The sequence below is a fragment of the Emydura macquarii genome, unplaced genomic scaffold (assembly GCF_026122565.2).
Source record: "Emydura macquarii macquarii isolate MOO-44397 ecotype Brisbane River unplaced genomic scaffold, CSIRO-AGI_Emac_v2 contig_2246, whole genome shotgun sequence".
Classification (NCBI taxonomy): domain Eukaryota; kingdom Metazoa; phylum Chordata; order Testudines; family Chelidae; genus Emydura; species Emydura macquarii.
The window spans coordinates 1,184,303-1,197,172 of record NW_027132383.1 but is presented as its reverse complement, the minus strand read 5'-3'; positions in this window follow the sequence as shown (position 1 = coordinate 1,197,172).

Genomic DNA, 12,870 nt, shown 5'->3' with positions numbered 1-12,870 from the left:
CAGCTGCCAGATGGTTAATCATTCCATGGTTTTCCTCTTCTACAGGCTTATGAGTGCTTGGGATCCAGGAGCCTTTGAGACACCATTGGATGAGATGGTGGCCAGGCCAGGCAGGAGTTATGCTCCCAGTAGACACACCTAGGCTGCAGACTGGGGCCCTTGTTTGCCTGGCTGAAGAAGTGTGCTGCCTGCAATAGCCTGGTTCCCATGCAGGGCCAGAGATGATGAGCCAGGGAGTTGGTGGTGGGTACTGCTCAAGTCTGCAAGCCAAACTGGACTGCGCCTCTTAGTTCCTCCAGGAAGCCAATGGAACATACGGTGGCCTGAATACCACTCGCTGTCCCAGGTTCCCTTCACTCCCTTGCTTTTTAAGTCATTTAAGGGTAACTCTGAGGATATCGGATGTCTGGCTGGAAAGTTCAGTCCTGCCACAGAGGGACTGAAAACACCACAAGCATCAGTGAACTGTTTCATTTAGTGGGGACCTAGGAGGTCTGTTTCTGCCCGGTGTCACTGCCTTCTGCTCACCGGACTTGCGTTAAGATGGGTGCGGCTGAGGAAAGCATTTGCACAGATTCCACTGGGGATTGTGATGGGGGTGTACAAACCCCCCACACACACTGGAGAACAGGGGTTAAGGGGCAGCTCCGAGCACAGCTGGACCAGCCCAGACACACCTGCAAAGCCGGCACAAGCGGAGGCAGAGCTTAAAAGGGGAAGTGGGGGAGTTCAGAAGAGGGGGGTAGCCCTTTGCTCTGGGTAAGCAACTGTTGCCTGAGACTTGACCTTGCCCGCAAAGGAGGGATGGTGGCTGTTTGGGAAGGTCAGAAACTTTATTTTTGATTCAGCTCTTTAATTTACCATGTGGGGCAAAAGGGGAACACCTGCAGGAAGTGATCCAGGGAGGCAGCTATTTAGTACCCCAAAGTGCAGGACATAGCTGTCCACCATGGCGCCCTACCGGGTCCGGTGGAGAGGGGGGGCCTGGGTTCCCCTACCAACCCCCTAAAGATGGCACAACAATAATAGTCTATCCCTTGGAGGGGAATCCAGCTGGGAAGGCCCTGAATGCACAAGGATTTAGACCCTAAGTCCCACAGCTAAGAAGAATGCCCGGAAGCCCTGGTGGGCATCAAAAGATTTCTCTGTTACTGGACTTTTCTTTTTGTGTACCCTGAAAGGAGTGGACTGGAACCTGGGACCTGGCCAGAGCGCTGAGCTGCAAAGGAAGGGACCCACAAGAGAGCTGTAGAAGAAAGGGGAGACATCAGGGAGGAGACCACCTGCCTCACCCCTACCTGACCACTAGACAACACTACCCACGAGGGTCACCTTTCACAAGGATCCATGGTTTCTCCTCAAAGCTACTTCTTTCTTGATCTCTATCTTCTTAGGGGTAAGGAGGAGAGTTTATCTATTTAAGGTACTTATATGGTCCTCATTACCAAAATACCTGAGCACATAACAATCTTTAACGTATTTACCCTCACAACGCCTCTGTGAGGCAGGGCCGTGCTGTTATCCCCATTGATCGGATGGGAAACTGAGGCATGAGCAGATTAAGGGGTTTCCCCAAGGTCACACAAGTAAATCAGTGGCAGAGCAGGGAATGAAACCTGGGTCACCCAAGTCCCAGATTTGCATCCTAATCAGTGGGAATCCTTCCATGGGAATAGGTGTGTCTTTAGATAAAGCACTTGCTGCTGCAGCTGACTGTGGGGACTGGAATCCTATACATCTCTCTTCGGAGCGCCATGGCTTATTTATCTGTCTGCTTTGTGGGGAGGCGCTCTGGCACGGACTTCGCGTCTTCCAGGAAGACCATGCGAGAAGCAGCCAGGCTCTTCTCTTTTAAACTGTAGAGGATAATACTTTCCAAGGAGATTTCTTTGCCTCTTTCCTGCCTGTGACACTGCCATTGTGCTGAATTTCTGCTTGGAAAGCAGGCTGCCCTATGACTCATTGCCGCGTCTTCAGAGAGCCCGCTCTCTGGTCCCTCTGGCGACAACAGCTCAGAGGAAAGACTCGTCTTACGTCTCTGACTTGCTTCTTTCTGGGACTTTCTAAATCCACTTTCTCTCGTGTGACTCAGCGTGGGGAGGCTGCAGTGAGGTGTGTCTGCTGGATGCTGCCCTGTTTTTTAGGCTAGCAAACGCCGCGTCCGGCTCAAGCTTTCCTCGGTAGAGAAAACAAGCTGATGGAGAGCTGCCTCAGACACTGCACTGGCGGGGCCTGCAGGGCTCTGGGGAGTAGTAGCGCCTTTCACCTCTAAGTCACCAGTTCCCGTCCAGCCCAGTGACTGACGGGCTGTTACCAGCTGAGGCTTGGTTGGTGGCCTGTGGAAAATGAGCTGTGGAACTCAGTCCAGGGCCTAGAGGAATGGTGGCCCCATAACAAACCCACAGTCCCAACCAGCCTTCTTGTTGGCAGCTTCCAACGGAAGGCCACGGTCAGAATGTGCCTTAGAGACCCAGCTCCCTGGAGTGGTGTCTCCAAGGCCAGGTTGGGACATGTTAGCACCAGCTGGAGGGTGCAGGGGTGGCCTATAGAGCCACTCACTGAGCTGTACCAGTTTTATGGGTAAACACAGGACTCCGGGGCCCTCAGAGCGACAACTTTCACCAGCACAAAACTCATTAGGACTAAAACCAGGGGCTTGATGGAATGACTGACTGATTCCCTCAGAAGCACCTGGCATCGGCCACTGTCAGAAGACAGGAGACTGGGCTCGATGGACCATTGGTCTGACGCAGTATGCCCGTCCTTACATTCAAACATCCACTTGCAGATGGGGACGAATGGGACCGTCTCTCCCTAAAGCCATAATCATTTCCTTTAAACTTCCTGGGGAATATTCAGAGCTCAAGGAAACCCCGCAGAACAGTGGTTCTCAACCAGGGGTACGTATACCCGTGGGGGTACGCAGAGGTCTCCCAGGGGGGACATCAACTCATCTAGATATTTGCCTAGTTTACAGCAGGTTACATAAAAAGCACTAACCAAGTCAGTACAAACTAAAATTTCATACAGACGATGACTTGTTTATCTGTTCTATGTACTATGCACTGAAATGTAAGTACAATATTTACATTCCAATTGATACATTTTATAATTTATTGGTAGAAGTGAGAAAGCAAGCCATTTTCCAGTAATAGTGTGCTGTGACACTTTTGTATTGTTATGTCTGATTTTGTAAGCAAGTTGTTTTTAAGTGAGGTGAATCTTGGGGGTACGCAAGACAAACCAGTCTCCTGAAAGGGGTACAGTAGTCTGGAAAGGTTGCGAGCCACTGATCTAGAAGATGCGGATGAAGAGGTCATTTCCTTGGGGGGACGGGGGGAAGGGTGCAGCTGTGCAAACCCCTGTGCTGAGTCTGAGATGGGTTTTAGCCGCTTTGGAGAGATTTAGACACTGTTCCACCAGGTCTTCCAACATCACTGTGGTCTTGGCCTATCTTGGCATCTCAAGCCAGGCAGCCATGACTTTTTCCACCCAAGAACAGAAGTAGTCACTAATGTCCCAGGCTTGAATAGGTGGGCACTTCCATGGAGATGACCCTCTGAACCCAACACAGAGCCCCAGTGGTATTTTGGGTGGACACAAGGGTCCTCCTACACAGAGCTTATTGCAGGATTGGGGCCTCAGATAGGCATGTGAGACCACAAGTGGATACAAAAGACAGAAAGGGGGAAAAGGTTACAATAGTAAGATAACGTGGCTGCTTACAAAATTACACCTGCAACTTGATGGGTTTGGCGCTGGGTTTTTTTATTTTACAGTAGTTTAGTTCATTTTTTTGCTTTTTGTTATTCGTGTTTTTATTTTATTTATTTATTCAGTCTTATGCAGCCCAAAAAGAGAACTTACCCATCCCCGCTAGGCACCCTGGATGTAATCCAAAACATTTAGTCCAATTCTTATTTACACCAGGGCAATGTTTACAGTACAGGGATGATACCAACCTAACTACGGCATCATAGCCAGGCTGGCGTAACTCCACAGTGTAGACGTAGACGTAACCTACAACTACGGAAGGGGTTTTCCATTGATGTGAGAGCACCATCTCCACAAGCAACCCTAGCTGCATCTAGACTGGGGTTAAGTCGGCATAGCTACATACTCAGGGGTATGGATTTTTCACACCCCTGAGCCATGTAGCTATACCCCCTAACTTTTACATGTAGACGAGATCTAAAGCCCCTTTACACTGCTCAGTGTGTGTGTGTGTGAATTTCACTTACCCTGCCAGATTGGTGTAAAGGGCCTTGGCATAAATGAGAATCAGGCCCATTATTATTAGAAAGATGGTTTGTTAGTTAACAGAGAAGAGGATAAAAACATTTGTTTTTCTCTGTAAGTGAATCTATCTTTGTTCTTAAGGCAAGAGCAGAAATTCCACCTGCAAAACTGCAGAGGAAAAGATACAACGCCTCGTGGAGGTCATTACTGTATTACAGTAACCAATGTGTTTCAGTCTACATGCCTTTCAGACCAATGACTGAACAGATTTAGCAAAAGAACCAGATTAAAAACAGCACAGAGACCCCAATTCAGCAAAGCTCTTGAGCGTGTGCTTAGATCCATCCATATTCAGGAAAGCACCTAAACATATGCTTAACTTTGAGCATGTGCTTAAATTCCCATCGAAGCCAATGCTTATGTGAGCTCCTGAATTGTGATACTTTTCTGGATCAGGGCCTAAGGAAAGAACCTATAACATATGTCTGCTGGGGCTATAAGCCCAGAGCAGAAAGTTTGGGAATGAAATTTCCAAGGGGATAGAAGCAGGGGGAAATGTTCTCAGGGAGAGATCGGGACCAGCAGGACAGCAGAGGTAAAAGCCCTGTTAACCAGCTGTTCCAGGACACAGGGTCGGAAAGGGAAAGGCACTAAAACCAAATCAGGTGACAATATAATTACGGGGAAGGAAAACATTCATGCGCTTTATTAGCCTGAAGATGATGTAAGTGAACGTGCTACTGTAGAAAGCGAATCTCTAAATGCAAATGAGGAGCTAGAGGATGAGCCATTGCCCCTCCTGACAGGCACTGTCAGCCACTAACTAAACACAGGGCTCTCCTAGGACTCCGCTTAATAATTAAAGGGGAGGAGTGTTGTGTATGTAGCTACTTCACTGTCAGGACTGTATTAAGGAGCCTGACTGCAGTGGCAGCTGCCATTTTGTGAGGCAAACCTGATGTAGCTTGTTACAAAGGAGACACACACACTGTGCTCCCCCGCCCCCAGAAACTTCACTTCTGTTCTGTCCTATAGTGCTCCTTTCCCCTTAACATAAATGAAATAATATTCAGACCAAAAGTATATTGAGTTGTTGTCTTTGTGTATGGAAAACATAATAACAGTTATAGTTTGAAACCAGGGGCCACCTGGGGCAGGGCCGGATTTAGGGGCAGGTGACCCAGGTGACTGCCTGGGGTGCTGGACTTGAGGGAACTGGGCTTGGGGTGCTGTTTTTGTTGTTAGCAACAAAAGGGAAAATAGAATGATTGAAGTTAAATGTTGAAGGTATTCTGTATGTGGATTCATTTTTCACTATCCTCCTGGAATGTTCTGGACTTTTGTAGAATCTCGTGGAACCTTCCAGACTTTCTGAGAACTACGTTTTCTGGACACCGACACATGGGGAATGTTCAGACGTCAATGATAAAGACCTCTATGTCGAACTGGACGCACCCCTCACATTTTGCCAGACGGGAAGCACTCTCCACTCCAAGTTCTCCAGTTCATTCACGACACAGAGCTGAAGGGCACTTTTCCTAACGTGTGGATGGCTTTGAGGATTCTGCTCACGCGGCCGGTCACAGTCGTGAGTGGTGAGCGCAGCATTTCACAGCTCAGGCTCATGAAGACCTCTTTGCTCGATGGTGGCTGATGAGAGACTGACGTCACTTGCTATTTTATTGCTTGCAAATGCCATTGGCCGGTCTTTGGATCTCTCAGACGCTGTGCTTCAATTTGGAAGGTCAAAGGCAAGAAAAGTGACCTTCTGAACTAAAGGACTAGGGTTAACATTGAGGCGGTCACCTCCTGTCACACTATTTAATACTGGTCCTCCCAATGTTGGGCACGGTTCAGTTTCTTGACGTTAGTACATTTCAGTTAGTCTTAAAATTAAAAAGTTTCTATGAGCTTAGAAGAAACCCATTTCTTTTACTTGCTTATACCTGGCATGAATAAATACAGATTTACAGACCCTAGCATGCAGATTTATCAACTTATGTCACAGAGATAAATCATGCATCAAAGTCATGAAATGGGCTACAAATGCAATGAAAAATAAGGTATTCAAAAGTTTAACGTGGGGGGGAGGGGGCACTGAAGAGGCTGCTTGCCTGGGGCACCATTTGGTCTAGGGCCGGCCCTGACCTGGGATGTCTAGAAAAACACAGGGTGCAGAGAAAGTCCAGCACTTGTATTAATTGCACAAGCATCCCTCTCAGTCTGAGCCTGCTCAGTCTTCTGGAAACAACTGGTTCATGCTGGGCAGCTTTGTACAGCATCAGCACAGACCCGGATCCAAACCCAGCTGAAGTCAGTGGGCGTCTTTCTGTTGACAGCAATAGGCTTTGGACTAGGCCTAAAGTCACTTCCCTACTGGTAGCCTGACACTTAGCTTCACAGGGTCCGGTGACGGCAGGTGCTAGCAGAAAGAGGTGAAGTTTTAGGAGGGGTTTGAGGAGGAAAGCGATGCTGCCTGCTGCACGGTGGGAAGGGACGTTGCAGGTGGCAGGAGAAAAGTTGCAGTCATCCTTGGGAGATGGAGACCAGAGGAACAATGCGGTGTGTTGCACTGGCAGAGCGGCGCACAGGACACTAGATGGGACATAGTGGAGGTGAGGACACACCAAATGAGCTGGGCAGGGAGACAGGAAGCTAGTGCAGGCACTGAAGGAAGAGGGGCTAGGGGGAGGAGATGGTTTCAGCAGCTGCACCTCGGTTGAACATGATGGGAACAGTGGGAGAGTCAGGGAGAATGTAAGAACATAAGAACAGCCATACTGGATCAGACCAATGGTCTATCTAGCCCAGTATCCTGTCTTCCAACCGTGGCCAATGCCAGGTGCTTTAGAGGGAATAAACAGAACAGGTCATCATCAAGTGATCCATCCCACTGCCAATTCCCAGCTTCTGGCAGACAGCAGTCCCTGTCCATCTCATCTGGGGGAAGGAGATTGCCAACATTTACACCAGAGGGGAGCAGGGCAGGGACCAAGGTGTCTGCATTGAGGAGGGAGAGAAGGGTGTGGAGATGACACAGTAGAAGGTTCACCTCTCATTGCTCTCAGGCCCTGCGAGCGGATCGGGAGCAGGACAGACCCCAGGACTCCATCTTAGTCCTTGCTCAGGTGTCTGGCAGCTAATTCACCCTTTAGCTGCCAGGGCGAAACGTTGTGCAAAACAGATCACTAGCGCCAATATGAGCAACAAAGCAAACCCAACCACAGCCGCTGCCACCCGGCGGCCAGGATCAGAACGAACAAAGGTCCCTGCGGGGCCACGCAGGCTGTGCAGGACAGAGAGCAGAGGGCAATGGCCAGCATGGTAGGTGACAACTGCTCCAGTTCGCTGTGGCCAGCATGTGGCACCCTCATTTACGCCAGTGCAAAGTGGGTGCTGCAGGTCCACCCTTCTCTTTTGGTAGCTGTAACCAGAGTGCTCTGTCCCCTTTAAGGAGAGGGGGACCTGGAGCTAGGCAACCCCGTAACAAGGCATGACTGGGACCAAGCTGGGAATGGAAAGAGGGGATGGGGGGGGGGGGGGCAGTGCATGAGTCATGTGACTACTGGGGATTATAAAACAGAGCTCTTGGCTCAGGCAGGGGGAACCCAAAGAGACCTGCTGGAAGGCTGTAAGTAGACCCATGACAATAGCCTGGGGAAGCCTGCCAGGATTCCAGCATGGCTTCAAGATGGGTTATGGATAGAGCCCTGCACAGATACAGAAATGTGGATCCGTACCCGATCCGCATCTGCGAGAATCAACTTCTATCGACCCACAATCTGCATCGGCACCGCACTTGCAGGCCCCCCGCCTCACCCTCGCTGACCAGCTGTTCGGTCCAGGAAAGCCCCCGGCGAATGGCTGGGCCCCTGCCAAACAGCTGACCGGCGGCTGGCCCCCATCCCCGGATCTGGACGACGAGGAAGCAGTCACAAAGGCTCTGAGCTATAGACAGCTGCTTCCCCACCTTTGAGATCCGCATCTGATCCACGAGCCACGAAAAATGGTCAGCGGATAGCCGCATCTGCAGATAGAAAGCGGATATCCGCAGATTTGCAGGGCTCTGGTTATGGAGACCCTGCCACGAGGGAAAGAATCTGAGCCCAGGGGCTGGGGCTATGAAAAGACCTGGAGGGAGGTCTTCTTAGAGATGCCCTGGATCTGGGTAGAACTAGCAGAGCTCCCCTGCTCAGAAGGTAGCAAGGGAACCAAGAGAAAGCCAGGGACTGAGGAAAGAAGGGTTTGAGTCTGGACGTGCCAGAAGAACTGTGAGTTTGTTTGGTGAGGACTCAAAACTCCTGGGGGCATGTGAGTGGATTGGAGAACCAAGAGGAGAAGAGGTAGGGGGGGTGACTGCAGTGCCAGGCCGTGACGTAATGTCCTCTGGGACCGTGCCCTGTCTCCGTGGCACTTGGCACACGTGTAAATGATGACACAAGGCACAGGGCAATGGAGAATCCGGCCCCGGGTCCTTCTCTGCTACAAAAACATGACCTTCAGTGGCCAAACAGGCCAGTGTTATCCTCTCGTCGGAAACCCAGTAATAATCTGTAGGATAAATACCTGGCTGAGCCCAAAGGGCACTTCCCCAGGGCCAGTGCGGGAAGGAACTGTGCTAAACTCCTCTGCGTCAGAAACTGTCCTCTCTGCATCAGACAATCAGATGGAAAGAAACGTGGCTCCAAAATGCAGGTGTTAAACCACATCTGACCTTCAAGAAAGTCCCCGAAGCAAAGCAGATTTAGGTCAGTAGTGCCTGACCTCTGCAGCACGAAACCTTCTGGGAGCCTGAGGGTCACACCTAATTTGCATGTCATTTACTCTAACTCCACCTGGGATTTTTCTTGAAAACTGCTTTGAGGGCTGCAGAGTGAGACGTGTTAGTGGGGACCTGGCCCGGCTTTTCTCCAAAACCAGCTCTTTACATCAGCCTCTGCCATTGCGGTGGCCACGTGCATTACAGATTGCAGGTGCCAGTTTCTCCGTGTTTGGATTTATGATGGGAAAGGGCCAGTCACAGAGGCAAGTCCTCCTGGAGGGGCTTTGCTAACGGCAGAGAGGCTGATGCTGGAGAGCTGTCACTTCTTGGCACGCAGGTATAGAAATGCAAGACATTTTGCCCAGGAAACTCACATCAGGAGATGGTTCGTCAGTCAGTTCCCGGTGAACCTCAGCCCTGGCTTTGGAGTGGGAAGGGGATCAGTTGAAACGGGGAATCTAAACAGCTTTGTTCCCTCCGAAGTCTCCAAGCCAACGATGGAGCAAACCCTAAAGCTTCTGGCTCTGTGTCGTCCAGGGACGGCTGCGCATCCTTGTTTCTGAAGCATGTCTTGGCAAGGCCGCTCGGCTGCAAGCTGAGGCCCCTCCAAAGTCAGGTTTTCAGAGTCCCTGAAAATGATATTTCTCGGCTGTTGAGAGTCAAGCAGTGGCTGCTGCTTCGCAGGGCGGGAGAGGGGAGCCCTGCCCAATTGTCTGCAGAGCTTATTCTGCAGCTTGCAGCCGCCGCTCTACCTCCCCATCCTCTCAGCCTGTCTAGCGCACAGAGACTCTCTCCCCTCCTCCCCATCTCCTTTTGCTGGTCCTGTGCCCCTCCAGGGATGTGCGGCAGCGGAGGGCAGCCCACAGGTCAGAAGACCACAGCCTGAGATGAGCTGACTCTTGTTAAGAGGGGTATCCTTCATCTGACGCCCAAACTTCCTTTGCCCCAGACCCCCACAAACCTGCTGTGACTGGTCTGGGATTGCAGCGGCGATGAGCACCCATCCCATGTCCCCAATGTTTTCACAATGTCAACGTGCAGGTTTATCAGTGCAGTGGCTGTCCTCTGTCCAGTAACTACCTGCCCCAAACCCTGATTCTGTAGCCACCCCGTCCCCAGGAAAAGGGATGGGCTTTGCAGCGTGACAAATCCAGGCTCTGGCAGCCCACGGAGCAGGAGGGGAGCGCAGGGAAGCAAGTTCAGAAGTCAAAGGCCCTTTATGGACGATGTGCTCCCAGCAGCCCCCCCCCCCACCCTCTTAAATACAGAGAGCTCCATATCAAATGCCCTTGCTGAGCACCTCTGAACCAGGATCACGCGGGAGAGAAGCATCTCAAGGAACCTGGGCAGTGGTCCCCAAACTGTGCGGCGTGTCCCTCTAGAGGGGTGCAGAGGAATATTTGGTGGGCGTGCAGTGAGGCCCAGGCCAGCCCCCATGGGGGGCAGAGAGGGAGCGCCACGCTTCCAGCCCTGCTCCGCCCCCAGACAAGCTCCACCACTAGTTTCATTCCTCCCCTCACCCCATTCAGCCCCAGTCCTCCAGTCCTGCTCTACCTCCAGGCCTGGGCCAGCCTCCAAAGGGGGCGGGGAAGGAGCCTCATGCTTCCAGCCTCGCTCCAACCCCAGACCAGCTGCACCCCCAACCCTTTTCAGCCCCCAGGCCCAGATCCGCCCGTTGCTCTGCCCCAGCCACCTCCACTCTCCTTCCTTCTCTGCTCCCAGCCCACCTCCTTCCCTATCCCCAGTTCTCTGCAGCTTTCAGAAGCCTTGGCTGTGCAGTAATGGGCGGGGGGTGCATGGGCAGACTCTGTTTTTGATAAGGGGGGTGTGACTGGAAATGTTTGTGCACCACTGCTTTAGGGCCCAACAGGTCAAAAGCAACACCTTTAAATCCCGCTGGCAGCATCCAGGTAGCCAGTGCAGATCCCAGAGCCCGGGGTCAGTCGTGCGGTGGTCTTGGCTTGGCATGCTGCTGAGTAAGTGCGCAACTGCATTTTGCACTCACTGCAGTTTCTGAATGGTCTCGGTCAGCAGCCCCCTGGAGAGCATATGGCGGCACTCAAAGGTCGAGGAGACAAGGTAGCAAGCTGCACGTCACAATTCCTCCCTCCTTGCCAGCTGTAGATGGAACAAAGCGACTTGCCGATGGCTCTGTCTGTGCATCTGTCTCCCCTGGCTGTATACCACGTTTCCACCAGGGCTGCTGACCTCCCCAGTACAAGAAGTCCCTGTCTCTCACCCTTCCTCCACCCCATTGGGCTCTGGCACCCATGTCCCCTGCCTAGCGAGTGCAGTATAGTTGAGGGTGAGTCCCTCAATCAGGGTATACCACGGACAGTTCTGTTACCCTTGGTTCACACAACAAGGATAACAACCCTTCAGTACCTCTGCTCCCAGCAACAAAGCGACTTGGGATCCAACACCAGTCACAGGTGATCATTTGGGGAAAGCAGCCCCATGATGCTGAGCACCGAGGCAGGGTGGGCGTGTCCATGCAAACAAGGTCAGCTCCTGAAGTCCTCCTCCCCAGCCCATCACTAGCTGTCAGGGGAGAGCTCATTCAGACCCTGCCTACACTGTCATCCTCCTTCTCATTGTCGCTAAGCTTGCCTCCAGACTTGACATCCAATACGAAATGGACAGCAATCTCTTCAACCTCTTTTGCTTTACATCGAAGACAAAGACACTATCACTAAACAGTTCACTGAAATCCAATATGTGCCAGCTCGGAAGAAGATCTTCAAAAAATAGTTGACACTTTCTCTGAGGCCTGCCACCAACTTCATCTCACGCTCAACACCAAGAAAATTAAAATACTCTGCCAACAGGCTCCAAATCACCAGGATCCTGCTCCCGTAATTCAGATCAATAAAGAGACACTGGAGAACGCTGAGCATTTCCTTTACCTCGGCAGCTATCTGTTCGCAGAAAGCTGATACTGATGAGGAAATTCAACACCGCCTTCAATGAGACAATGCAGCTTTCAGACCCTTGAGAAAACGTGTCTTCAAAGATTGTGACATCCAGAATCAAACCAAGCTTCTCATGTACCAGGCCATTGTTCTCCCTGCTCTCTTGTAAAGTGCTGAAACCTGGGTCACGTACAGTAGTCACCTCAAGGTTCTTGAAGAATAGCATCAATGATGCCTCTGCATGATCTTCCAAATCAAGTGAGATGATAATGCACCAACATCAGTGTTCTGTCCCAAGCCAAAACCTCCAGCATTGAAGCTATGATCATCCACCACCAACTCCGTTGGGCTGGTCATGTTCTTCCAATGCCAGAAAAGCAACTCTAGAAGCAGGTCATGTTCCCACAACTGAGCCATGGCCAACGGATGAGTGACAGGCAAAAAAAGCACTTAAAAAACGCCCTTAAAGCCAACATGAAGAAGTGCAATATTGACATAAACTCATGGGAAACCCAAGCCCTCGACTGACCAAAATGGAAAACGATCTTGTGGCAAGAATCCCAGTATTTTGAAATCCAATGGAGACAACAGGAAATGGAGAAATGGGAAAGGAGGAAAGAATGTAGCCTGCAACCCGACTCAACATAGAATCATAAAATATTAGAGTTGGAAGGGACCTCAGGAGGTATCTAGTCCAACCCCCAGCTCAAAGCAGGACTAACCTCAGCTAAATCATCCCAGCCAGGGCTTTGTCAAGCCGCAGCTTAAAAACCTCTAAGGATGGAGATTCCACCACCTCCCTAGGTAACCCATTCCAGTGCTTCACCACCCTCCTAGTGACAAACTTTTTCCTAATATCCAACCTAGACCTCCCCCACTGCAACTTGAGACCATTGCTCCTTGTTCTGTCATTGACTACCACTGAGAACAGCCTAGCTCCATCCTCCCTGGAACCCC